The 12,960-nt window shown below is 44.2% G+C and overlaps 1 protein-coding gene across 5 annotated transcripts in view; it reads left to right on the top strand.

Moving 5' to 3' along the window:
• The window catches only part of BICD1 (BICD cargo adaptor 1), a 253,912-nt gene that overhangs the window by 57,728 nt on the left and 183,224 nt on the right, over nt 1-12,960 (top strand). The window lies entirely within an intron of this gene.

Here is a 12,960-nt window from a genome sequence, read left to right on the forward strand (position 1 = left end):
CATAGAAGGACATTAGTGAAATCAATATTGCATTAGAGATGCAGGATCCATTAACCATGTGTCAATATGACAGATTGTTTTTCACAAATGCTGACATCAGAGTTTTGTATGTACGTTTCTGCGCTTTCATAACAACAGTTCTGCTTACTAGGTAACTTAAAACTGTAGCCAGAGTTCTCTCTTGGGGGAACCTTCACTGTATTTCTCCTCCAGTTCCTACTGTACCTTTGCCTCTTCTTCCCACAGTAACCTTTGAGGCTACAGGCAGCACTAGAGGCTGCTCTGACGTTTACAGTTAGAAGTACTGCAGTGCTGTGTTGGGGTGTACCCTGGCTGTGATGTCCGTGAGAAATCCTGTTAAGCCGTCAGGGTTGCAGAATTATCTGAAAAGTAAAGGTAGGTTTGGAGTGGGTTGTAGAAGGCCCACAAGGAAGAGTGTGTGTGTGTGTGTGGCGGGGAGTGTTACATTCTGGGGTGTAACCCATACTGGTGAGGGGTTGTGTCATGGACTGCTGTGTTTTCCTGGGTACCTTAAATACTCTGCTGCTTTGGTTCATAGTCTGGACACTGACAGCCAGCAGACAAGCAAGCACTGAATGTCTATGATAAGCAGCTCTGAACCAATAACTCTGATGTCAGCAGCCTGCTTGTTACACTGCAGCCACACTCTGGCACATAACAGCTCTGGTTACACCTGGCATGGTGAATCCAACACTCCACCATGCTGAATTTTCCCCAGACCATGTGCTCTGCAATGTCCAGCCTTTTCCTGGACCATTCAGAGGAATAATAAGGTTTGTCTGCTCCTCTGAAGAGACAAAACTTATCACTTTATAAGCTTATCACTTTAACTGGAGTTAGCAATCACTTCAACTGAAACATAGCACTGGGCTGGTTTAGGTTTAAAGTAAAACAAGTTTAACAAAAGGAGATAGAATTTAATGTGAGTAAAAGTATAAAGGATAGAGTTAGAAATGGCTACAAGCAAATAAAAAGTGAAACACGCTTTCTGTTGGCTGAGAATTAACACAACAAGCTACAGCCTTTTGTTCTGGTCAGGATCTCCCACGAAGTCCAGAGTGCTCCATTCCTTCTTAAGTGAAAGATAGCTTGGGCCTCTTTGCCCTTCTCTTTTATATAGTAAGTTACTCATAGACTTTAAGGTCAGAAGGAACCACTGTGATCATCTAGTCTGACCTCCTGCCTATTGCAGGCCACAGACCCTCACCCACTCTAGACCCCTAATGTCTGGCTGAGATACTCATGCCCTCAAACTAGGGTTTAAAGACTTCAAATTACAGAGAATCCACTATTTACACTAGTTTAAACCTGCATGTGACTCATACCCCATGCTGCAGAGGAAGATGACACCCCCCCCAACCCCTCTGGGTCTGTGCCAATCTGACCTGGGGGAAAATTCCTTCCAGATGCCAAATATGGTGATCAGTTAGACATTGAGCATGTGGGCAAGACCTGCAAGGCAGATACCTAGGAGAGAATTCTCTGTAGTAACTCAGAGCCCTCCCCATCTAGTGTCCTGACTCCAGCAGTTGGTGATTTTTGCTATTGGCAGTCACCGATGGGCCACATGCCATCTTAGGCAGACCCATCATACCATCCTCTCCACAAACTTATCAAGCTCAGTCTTGAAGCCAGTTAGGTTTTTTGCCCCCACTGCTCCCCTTAGAAGGTCGTTCCAGAACTTCACTCCTCTGATGGTTAGAAACCTTCACCTAATTTCGAGCTAAACTTGTTGATGGCCGGTTTATACCCATTTGTTCTTGTGTCCATATTGGCGCTTAACTTAAACAACTCCTCTCCCCCCTCGTTGTTTACCCTTCTGATGTATTTATAGAGAGCAAACCTATCTCCCCTCAGCCTTCTTTGGATTAAGCTAAACAAGCTAAGTTCTTTGAGTCTCCTCTCATAAGGTAGGTTTTTCATTCCTTGGATCATCCTAGTAGGCCTTCTCTGCACCTGTTCCAGTTTGAATTCACCTTTCTTAAACATGGGAGACCAGAAGTGCACACAGTTTTCTAGATGCGTTCTCACCAGAGCCTTGTATAATGGTACGAACACTTCCCTGTCTCACTGGAAATGCCTCTCTTGATGCATCCTAGGGCTGCATTAGCCTTTTTTTCATGACCGCTTCATATTGACAGCTCATGGTTGATCACAGGATGACTAATACACCAGATCTTTTTCCTCCTCTGTCACTTCCAACTGATATATCCTCAGTTTATAGCAAAAATTCTTGTTGTTATTCCCTAAATGCATAACCTTGCACTCTGTGGTGTTAAATTTCATCCCATTTCTATTACTCCAGTTTACAAGGTCATCCAGATCTTTTTGTATGATATTCCAGTCCTCCTTCGTATTGGCAATACCTCCCAACTTTGTGTCATCCACAAATTTTATTAGAGCACTCTTACTTTTTGTGAGTAGGTCAGTAATAAAAACGTTAAATAAGATTGGTCCCAAGACTGATCCCTGAGGAACTCCACTGCTAACCTCGCTCCAGCCTGACAGTTCACCTTTCAGTATGACCCATTGTAGTCTCCCCTTTAATCAGTTCCTTATCCACCTTTCCATTCTCATATTAATCCCCATCTTCTCTAATTTAACTAATTTCCCATATGGGACTGTATCAAATGCCTATTGAAATCCAGGTAGATTAGATCAACAGATTTTGTAGACAAAGGAACTGCAGTAATCTTCTCAAAGAAGGAGATTAGGTTGGTCTGGCACGATCTTCCTTTTGTAAAACCATGTTGTATTTTATTTCAATTACTGTTCACCTCTGTGTCGTTAACTACTTTCTCTTTCAAAATATGTTCCATGTTCATTCAAGATGAGGGGAAAGAGACATGGAGTTCACTGGTGAAGGAGATGCCAAGCTGGTTTCTTCCCTGCTGGTGTTTGCTAAAATGCAAATTAAATGGCCACTTGATATGTAATTGCTAATTGACTGACTCTCTGCTGACACCTGGCTGGAGGCATCAGCCTATCCTTTGTGTGGGAGAAACCTGTTTACCCACTCCCCAGATTTGTCTGGTAACAAACATTAGTTCCACATTTCCTCCATATTTGTACGGTCCCTCGGGCATTTACCATACATACACCATGCAAGAATATTAATGATCCATGTGTTGTTAGTGTTCCAGTGATACCTTATATGTCACTTCTGATAAAGTTTATGACAATGAATTGGGGCACACTGAGTTGGTTTGGCCAGCTGAAACTCACTACCAGATACCAGTGAGCCACTTTCCCTCTTGCATGGGGATGCTATTAAGGTTACAAGGGATGATGATGGTGCTAGAGGTTTCTATTATTTGTTTTCCTGGGAAAGTTGTTTGGTGCAATGGATAGAGCTCTGGACTGGAACTCAAGAGTCCTGGGTTATATTCTTTTGACTCCGTGTTTGGCCTTGGGCAAACCACTCTGTTCTCTCCATATGTAAAATGGGAATGCTAAAGCTCGCCTACCTTTTTATAGTAGTTTGAGATCTATGAGTGAGACTTGCTGAATATTAACTATTCATGGATTATTATGATTTGGTTCTTTCCCCACTCTCTCATTAACTTTTGTATGTAAATATTTGCATCTCTTGTTCTAGGAAGATTTTTCTTGTTACAACAGATGTTGTGGTTTCCTGTTTGCTTTGTTACTTCTTTAATGACAATTGTAATAACACTCTCCAGAAAAGGATGCATAAAAGAAAAATAGCAAAATAGTTTTGAATTTCAAAGACAGGTTTTTTTAATTTTACTGTTTGCAGATATACCAAAGTCCCGTAATGCTTTGTATCTGTAATCTTTTGTATTAAGGCTAAATCTGTGCTGTTGAATCTTGGATTATGCATGACCCCTTGCTCTGACCTGCTGACCTTTATGAAATGTGCCCAGGAAACCAAGAAAGGGAATAATTGTTTTTACAGATGTTTCTAGTTAGGTTCACTGATGCTAATGAGAACTCCCAGCAGTGATCAATCCTGTGAGAGAGTTGCTGAGGGACTAGGACATGCTGTGGCTTGCATCAAAGAATTTCCTTAATAATGGCCTACAGGGCGAAGATTTGTAGAACCATGGTTGGGGCATGCAGTGCAATTTTCAGATCCTACTTTTTCCACAGGTCCCCCAAATCTGTACGTTTCCATATCACAAGAATTCTATGGTGCTGCCGACCTTCTTCTACCCTACTGCCATTGGCTTCTCTGCCAATGCCTGGACAGTCCTCCCAATCTGAAAGGGCAGTTGTCTTTCAGTAGCACCAAAAGGCCGTAACCAAGGTCAAGGCCCCATTGTGCTGCATGCTGTACCAGCATATAACAAGGACAGGAACTAAGTAGACAAGACAGACAAAAGGTGGGCGGGGAGAAGGAAATGACTTGCCCAAAGTCACATAGCAGGTCCGTGAGAGAGTTGGGAATTAATTTTTAAAATAGCTTAGCAACTTTCTATATTATTCATCTTAGTGACTTCTATGTAAATTATGGTTATATGCCCAGCTTGTCTGCAGATGGGGTTTAGAAGAATTATCTGATACGCTTGGCCCAAAGCCATTTTTCATTGTGTTTTAATATGACATGCCTGACTGCAAGTCCTTTTTCCTCGCCTGAGCATTAAGCTGCCCTGCTCTATTGTTTGTTTGTGAGCAGTCACCTTTCCTAACTTCCTCTACAGATTCCGAGGGTGGGGAAAGTGTGGCAGTTGACAAGGGCTCAAAGCTGCAGGGGCAGAAAAATTAAGAAAAAAGCCTGATACGGGGGTTGGAGGAAATATGTTTGCTTGCCCCGGCACTAAAATGCCCAGTTACAGCTCTGCAGATTCCACAAATTCAAGTCCAAATCTATGCCTTTCTTTCTTGTGGTCTTGCTTTATTAATAAAGTAAATAAGATCATCTCCGGTTTGGCTGCTCCTTGTATTCCTCCTTTAGGACTGTTCAGTCCATAGCCCAGATGCTAGAGACCAGTTTCCACTGCCATCATATCCTGTGAGACCATGAGTCACTGGTTTCAGTGAGAGAGCAAAACACACTTAACCCTTTCCCCGCAGACGCCACACTGCTAATGGTGAGGTATTCTAGGCCAACGCCGCAACCCAGTGAATCTTGCTAGCAAAACTGATTTAAATCTCATGGTGTTGACCTGGAGCTGAGGATTGTACTTTAAAAAATGTGCCAAACTTTCCTTTCTGTGATCTGATAAAGGGATGAACTGTATCCCAGGTTTTTTGAAGTCTCCAGAATTCAAGTTATATCTTTTTTTTCCCCATATATAGGCGCCGACTCTGTGGGTGGTCCAGGGCTGGAACACCCATGGGGGGAAAAAGTGGTAGGTGTTGAACACCCCCCGGCAACTCCTCTATCAGCTCCCCTCTTTCCCCTCCCCCAGTGCCTCCCACCTGCTGGTGGGCCCTGTTGGTCAGCGCTTCCTCCAACTCCCTGCACCTCCTGCCTGCTGGGATCAGTTATTTTGCGGCATGCGGGAGGCTGGGGAAGGAGGGAGGAGCAAGGATGCTCTCAGGAGAGGGGTGGGAAGAGGTGGGGTGGGGGCTTGGGAGAAAGGGTGGGGTGGGGCAGGAAGATGAGGAGCAGGGGCGGGGCCTTGAGGGAAGGGGTGGAATGGGGGCAGGGCCTGGGGCAGAGCCTGGGGTCGAGCACCCTCCGGCACTTTGGAAAGTCAGCGCCTGTGTCCCCATAAATATGTAATAAGTTAAAGAAAAGGAAATAAACATTCATTATAGTGGTTGTAGTTAACATCACAAGGAGTTTTGTGCATGTTGATTTAATAATTATTTCACTGGCCTGCTCCACCTATCCACCTTCACACATGACAATAGATCCTAGAGTTTAAAAATAGGCATAACTAGTAGATGATGGTAAATGCTTATCTGTTTTCATATGCATGAGTAAGAATAAAGGTGTAACATACCCAGTTTTATGGTCAGTCCATTAATTATTGTATTCTAGACATTTGGAAGACAGAGGACAAAGTCAACAAGATCTTTGCCTGTGTAAGAATTGCATAATTGGGCACAAGGGCACCAATATAACAAATGATGGCTGGCATCAAAACCGGGACAAGCTACTATACTTTAGTGGGCTAAAGTCAGTCTTTTGCAAATAAAGCAACTGTTATGTTCTGTACCCATTTGGTTTAACCCAACCTAAAAAGAAGCTTTTTTCCATGGCTGAAATATAAACAGGATAGCATATCATTAATAGAATCATAGCATATCAGGGTTGGAAGGGATCTCAGGAGGTCATCTAGTCCAACCCCCTGCTCAAAGCAGGACCAATTCCCAACTAAATCATCCCAGCCAGGGCTTTGTCAAGCCTGACCTTAAAAACTTTTAAGGAAGGAGATTCCACCACCTCCCTAGGTAATGCATTCCAGTGCTTCACCACCCTCCTATGAAAAAGTTTTTCCTAATATTCAATCTAAACCTCCCCCACTGCAACTTGAAACCATTACTCCTTGTTCTGTCATCAGCTACCACTGAGAACAGTGGAGATCCATCCTTTTTGGAACCTCCTTTCAGGTAGTTGAAAGCAGCTATCAAATCCCCCCTCATTCTTCTCTTCCGCAGACTAAACAATCCCAGTTCCCTCAGCCTCTCCTCATAAGTCATGTGTTCCAGTCCCCTAATCATTGTTGCCCTCTGCTGGATGTTTTCCAATTTTTCCACATCCTTCTTGTAGTGTGGGGCCCAAAACTGGACACAGTACTCCAGATGAGGCCTCACCAATGTCGAATAGAGGGGAACGATCACGTCCCTCGATCTGCTGACAATACCCCTACTTATACAGCCCAAAATGCCATTAGCCTTCTTGGCAACAAGGGCACACTGTTGACTCATATCCAGCTTCTTGTCCACTATAACCCCAGGTCCTTTTCTGCAGAACTGCTGCCAAGCCGTTCAGTCCTGAGTCTGTAGCGGTGCATGGGATTCTTCCGTCCTAAGTGCAGGACTCTGCACTTGTCCTTGTTGAACCTCATCAGATTTCTTTTGGCCCAATCCTCTAATTTGTCTAGGTCCCTCTGTATCCTATCCCTACCCTCCAGCATATCTACCTCGCCTCCCAGTTTAGTGTCATCCGCAAACTTGCTGAGGGTGCAGTCCACGCCAGCCTCCAGATCATTAATGAAGATATTGAACAAAACCAGCCCCAGGACTGACCCTTGGGGCACCCTGCGTGATATCGGCTGCCAACTAGACATGGAGCCATTGATCACTACCCGTTGAGCCTGACGATCTAGCCAGCTTTCTATCCACCTTATAGCCCATTCATCCAGCCCATACTTCTTTAACTTGTTGGCAAGAATACTGTGGGAGACTGTACCAAAAGCTTTGCTAAAGTCAAGGAATAACACGTCCACTGCTTTCCCCTCATCCACAGAGCCAGTTATCTCGTCATAGAAGGCAATTAGATTAGTAAGGCATGACTTGCCCTTGGTAAATTCATGCTGACTGTTCCTGATCACTTTCCTCTCCTCTAAGTGCTTCAGAATTGATTCCTTGAGGACCTGCTCCATGATTTTTCCAGGTACTGAGGTGAGGCTGGCTGGCCTGTAGTTCCCCGGATCCTCCTCCTTCCCTTTTTTAAAGATGGGCACTACGTTAGCCTTTTTCCAGTTGTCCAGGACCTCCCCCGATCGCCATGAGTTTTCAAAGAGAATGGCCAATGGCTCTGCAATCACATCCGCAAACTCCTTTAGCACCCTCGGATGCAGCGCATCCGGCCCCACGGACTTGTGCTCGTCCAGCTTTTCTAAATAGTCCTGAACCACTTCTTTCTCCACAAAGGGCTGGTCACCTCCTCCCCATGCTGTGCTGCCCAGTGCAGCAGTCTGGGAGCTGACCTTGTTCATGAAGACAGAGGTAAAAAAAAAGCATTGAGTAAATTAGCTTTTTACACATCCTCTGTCACTAGAAGATGTAGCTGAGGAAATAAATTCACTATTATTGCACATTTTTTGTTAACTTTGACCTCAAGCTCTGCTTTTATGAAACCTCAAATTCAAGACTGTAAAAAGAGTAGCGTTGTCATACTTTGCTCTGAACTCAGGTTGAACTTGTAACCTTTTACAGATTTGCTTTTCTATTGCATAAGAAATGAGGACAGAAATGGTGGAAAGCTATCATTCCCTTTTGAAAATGGTTTAAAAAAGATGTCTCAAAATATATTGTTTATCCAACCACTGAAATCAGATGACCAGATAGATTAGTTTACTGGGGGCCAGATCAGACCTCCTATGGAGTAAATCCACAGGAGGAGGTGCAGGGGTAGGGAATTTGCATCCCCTCACAGGGAGTATCATGGTGATCCATCAGAGGTGTCATTTATCTTGTGTAGAACAGACTGGAGAGACTCCCCACATCCTGAGGACGCCTACCTGTGCAGAAGCCTTGCATCTTCATACCTGCCAGATGCCAGTATCTATTTGATCCTCGCCTGATCCTCACAATCTTTACCCCTTTCCTACTGCATGTATCCCTGGAGTAGTCAGGAGGACTCTATGTGATTTATGGAAAAATGGGGCATGGGAAACTGTGCTCTAGAGGTTGCTGAGCTCCTACCTTCAGCGTAGGAGTGGGGAGATCTGTTCATAGAGGGTTCTCTGGTGTGGAATTTGAGAACAGTGCCTCTGCTGGTAATCATGTACTCCCCACACGTGGATTAGAAATGGCAATATTCATAGATTAAGGAAGTGCAGAAGGATATTTCCAAGGTTAAGCAATTGGGTGGTGGTGAATGAGAGTGTTTCCAGCTTTCTCTTATCTTTTAAAAAAGGTGGCTTTTGAAGAGAATAGGTAGTATAAAGTGACTTAGTAATTTCTCTAAGGGTATGTCTACGCTACGAAATTAGGTCAATCTTATAAGTCAATTTTTAGAATTCGATTTTATACAGTTGATTGCGTATGTTCACACTAAGCGCATTAAGTCAGCGGAGTGCGTCCTCACTACTGTGGCTAGCATCAACTTACAGAGCGGTTCACTGTGGGTAGCTATCCCACAGTTCCCGCAGTCTCCACTGCCCGTTGGAATTCTGGGTTAAGCTCCAATGCCTGATGGGGCAAAACTTTGTCGTGGATGGTTTTGGGTACATGTTGTTGTCAGGCCCCCCATCTCCCTCCATGAAAGCAACGGCAGAAGCTACCTAATGCAATATCTATATCTATGGCCTTACTGCTCGCAAAGCAGTCATGTCCCGCCCAAGGCTGACACAGCACGGAGTGCGTGTGACACAGCGACCTGGCTTGGCAGGATCGCTAGCAAGGCATGATACTTTTGCTGTTAAGCAAACACAGCAATTCTTTCCTGGCCTCTGCCACTGAATGCCTCCATGCATTAAGCTGTTCCCTATCAGTGCGGGAGGACTGCATGAGCTCGGAAAACATGTCATCGCGAGTATCTTTTTTTCACCTTCTAATCTGCAATAACCTCTGGGACGCAGATGATGGGGGAGTGTAGAAACATTCTGTGATTCTGGGGGGACTGCATGGTCACCAGTGCTGCTGAGTTCGCCACACTGACCAAACAGGAAATTAAATTCAAAAGCTCCCGGGGATTTTTCTGTGTACCTGGCTAGTGCATCGGAGTTCAAAATGCTGTCCAGAGTGGTCACAATGGAGCACTCTGGGATAGCTCCCGGAGGCCAATACCATCGAATTGCATCCACACTACCCCAAATTTGACCCGGTGATGTCTATTTCCCCGCTAATCCCCTCGTCAGGGAGGAGTACAGAAATAGATTTTAAGAGCCCTTTAAGTCGACAAAAATGGCTTCGTCGTGTGGATGGGTGCAGGATTATATCAATCTAACGCTGCTAAATTCGACCTAAACGCGTAGTGTAGACCAGGGCTAATGTTCCTCCAGGAGCAAAATAAATCCCCCAAATGGAGTTAGAGAAGCAAGGCAGACACAGGGATGCTAGAGATGGTTGTTTGCCACTCTGTGAAACCAGGCCTCTGTCAGAATAGATACAGTCCTGCGAATGCTTCCTTTCTTCCATGCAGGACTGCATGTAACTTCAGAAAAAAATGTGCTCAGTTCTTCAGTTTGAGTTTTATTTTTTGCTTGTGGGAGTTGTTAGTTCAGTGTAGAGGTTCAATCTCAGTTAAACGCTGTAAAGAAGTCAAGTTCAGCTAGTCCTCCTTGAGATCCTCGTTTAGGCTTGTTCCTGCAACCACTGAAATGAAGGAGTAAACTCCCATCAGTAGCAACGGGCCCTGATGCTCAGAATCTGCCTGGACTGACGCTTTGGTGCAATTCGGTTTTCTTTTATAACCGGAAACAATAACAACTGATTTCAGTGGAGTTGTGTGAGATGTAAGTCAGGGCAGAATTTGTCCCTTAGTACAACTTCATGTGTACTGTTGTATCCAGGTTACTTAGAAATAATATTTGTCTAGTGCTAAAATATGGTGAGCACCATATATACAAAATTCATGGTAGAAAAAATATTTTAGCTTATGGTCCCATAATGATAGTGTCCCAGGTTAGGAGCACATACTAGATAACTTCATTTAGGTGTAGCCTTCTGTTAATATTTACTGGGTAATTACTGCACTTTCACCATGCAGTTTTTAATATCCTCTGCCTTATTTTGTAGCCCCAAAAGGAGACTCCCTTGCTGCTTCAAGTCCAAGACCCTCACTTGAGCGTGGAGAACTGTCTTTATTCCAATTCCACTTTATTTTTAAAAAGTTACTTTTTTGCATGTGTTCTCTCCCCATTGTCAAATTCATCACCCTCTTCCCTGATAACTGTCCGTTTTACTAGGGAGTTCAGTGTTGCGCATTTTAATTCAAGAACTATTTCTACTTGAAAGCAAAAAAGAACTAAAGCTGCAATGGCCAGTAATTAAGTGAAATAGAAGTCATGCCTTCTAAATGAAGATAGATGGTGTATGGGACCATTGTATTTAAGACAATTGGTAGAATTCTCATATTTATCTTGATAGTGAAGACCTAGCCCCAATCAAAGTCAATGGGATTTTGCCACTGACTGCCGTGGGGCCAGGATTCCACCCACATTTTCTGTGTCCTTTCATTTGATCAGTGAGGAAATACAGAGCACAGTTTCTGTTTCCACCCGCGTGCCCTCCTCCCCGCACCCCCTTCTCCAGTCCAAGTCCAGTGATCTTGGTCCTGAGCTGCGCAAATTGTATTAAGGGGAAGACTGAGTGAGCTAACTGAGTTACATCGTTTTGAAATCTCCATTTGGGAACTGATCTTGCAAGTTTTAGGGTAGAATTCCATCAACTTTAGTGACATCATTAGCACAGTTCACCTAGCTACTATTTCATTCTTGAAATCCCTCAGAAAAATGCAAGTCTTCCACGTACTCACAAGTAACAGCTTATGAGAGCAGAAGTTATCCCCAAATTATCCCTATCCCTGGATTTCACAGAGTTCTTTTCTGTGTCTTCAGGTGATGTAGTGTCTTTATTTTTGGGAATTATACAGCTCTGAGGACACAGTCGGCATTATGTAAATAATAAATAATTACATCTAAAAAAATCTACAATAAAAGAATTTTTAAAATTGCAAATCAAGCCTTCAGAAGTTAGGAAACTCACTAGATCTAAAATTAGATTGAAATTTCATTTCTTTGGGGACATCACAGGATCACATCTGCTCTGCGCATACGAATCCCGACTGTGTGGGAGGATGTGGGGCGTTCTCAGGGAGATGTAAGAGGATGCAGGGAATCTCTGCCACAGGGTGGAACAAAATTTATCTGTGCGTCCCAGAGGAGTCAGACAGATAAATCCTGGGCCTGACCTATTAGCTGCTTTTCCATTATAGTGTAGCACTAACAAACATCTGTCAGCTGAGGGAGTGCTGGAAGGCTGTTTCCCTGAAAGCAAAGGAGTACATATGAATGCCTGCCCGTATCATTGGAGAGTCCTCGGCAAGGTTCTTCCTCTTTTCTTCAGTTTGACCCTGTATCTCCTTAGTGCTGCCAGCCATGTAGGTGACGTTAATGTCTTCAGGCAGTGGTTTATCTGGAATATTTCCCTGTCTGCTCAGTCAGCTGGGAAATAACCTGCCCACCACATTTTACTTTACCTTCCACCCTCCTCCTTGATTGCCCAAATAAGGTATTAAGTTGAGTGAAGTAACAGAGTCCGAGTCAGATTCTAGCTACAAATAAGGCTGTGGTGCAAAGCAACCTTCAAGTTGCCAGGTCTGGTTAGTTGGAGAATCCCCAAGTATGGAGGACTCCCCAGTTGAAATAGAGCCACCTTCCCTCAGCCCCATGAGATATGTGGTGTGCTGGAGGTGGGAGAGGGCATGGTTGAAGCATGCGGTACTTTGACAATCTCCCGGGAGTGGGGTGTTCGTTGCAAGCTGATGCTGGTCGGAGTGGTTTCAGAGCTGCTCTAACTTGTGACGGGGGCTGAACCAGTCTTTGGCAGACCTAGGTATTGGGTGAGTGCATAGATGGCTTAGACGGCTAGCTTCTCCCTATGCCTTCTTGGGTGAGCCAAGCAGATGATGAGCTGGTTGGTTTTCTGTCCCCAGCCAAGCAGATAGATCTAAGGCAGCCACAGAATACCCTTTACGTGGCTCAGCAACCATTACTAAGAGGTACTTATTCCTTTGAATAGTGAGCAGCGTTGACAGCTGCATGCAGTCCAGAAAGATCTGAGGCTTCAAGAAATCTAGAGTAACAGAGCATTTGACCAAGTCATGAAATCTGGGTTCCCTCTTTGACCATCTCAGTGTGAACTGTCACATCTCTTAACCTCACTATGCATTGGTGTTCACATCTGTTCAACAGGGGTGATACTTGCATATGTCACCAAGGTGTAGTGAGACTTAAGTAATACAAGTAATGTTTAAAGTTTGTGTGAGGATGTTTGATATCCTCAGCTGCAAGGTGCTACAGTATGTCCGAATTTCCATGGTACTGCCAAGGCAAATGCCAGTTTAGGCGGAAA

Source organism: Eretmochelys imbricata, chromosome 1, assembly GCF_965152235.1.
Source record: "Eretmochelys imbricata isolate rEreImb1 chromosome 1, rEreImb1.hap1, whole genome shotgun sequence".
NCBI lineage: Eukaryota > Metazoa > Chordata > Testudines > Cheloniidae > Eretmochelys > Eretmochelys imbricata.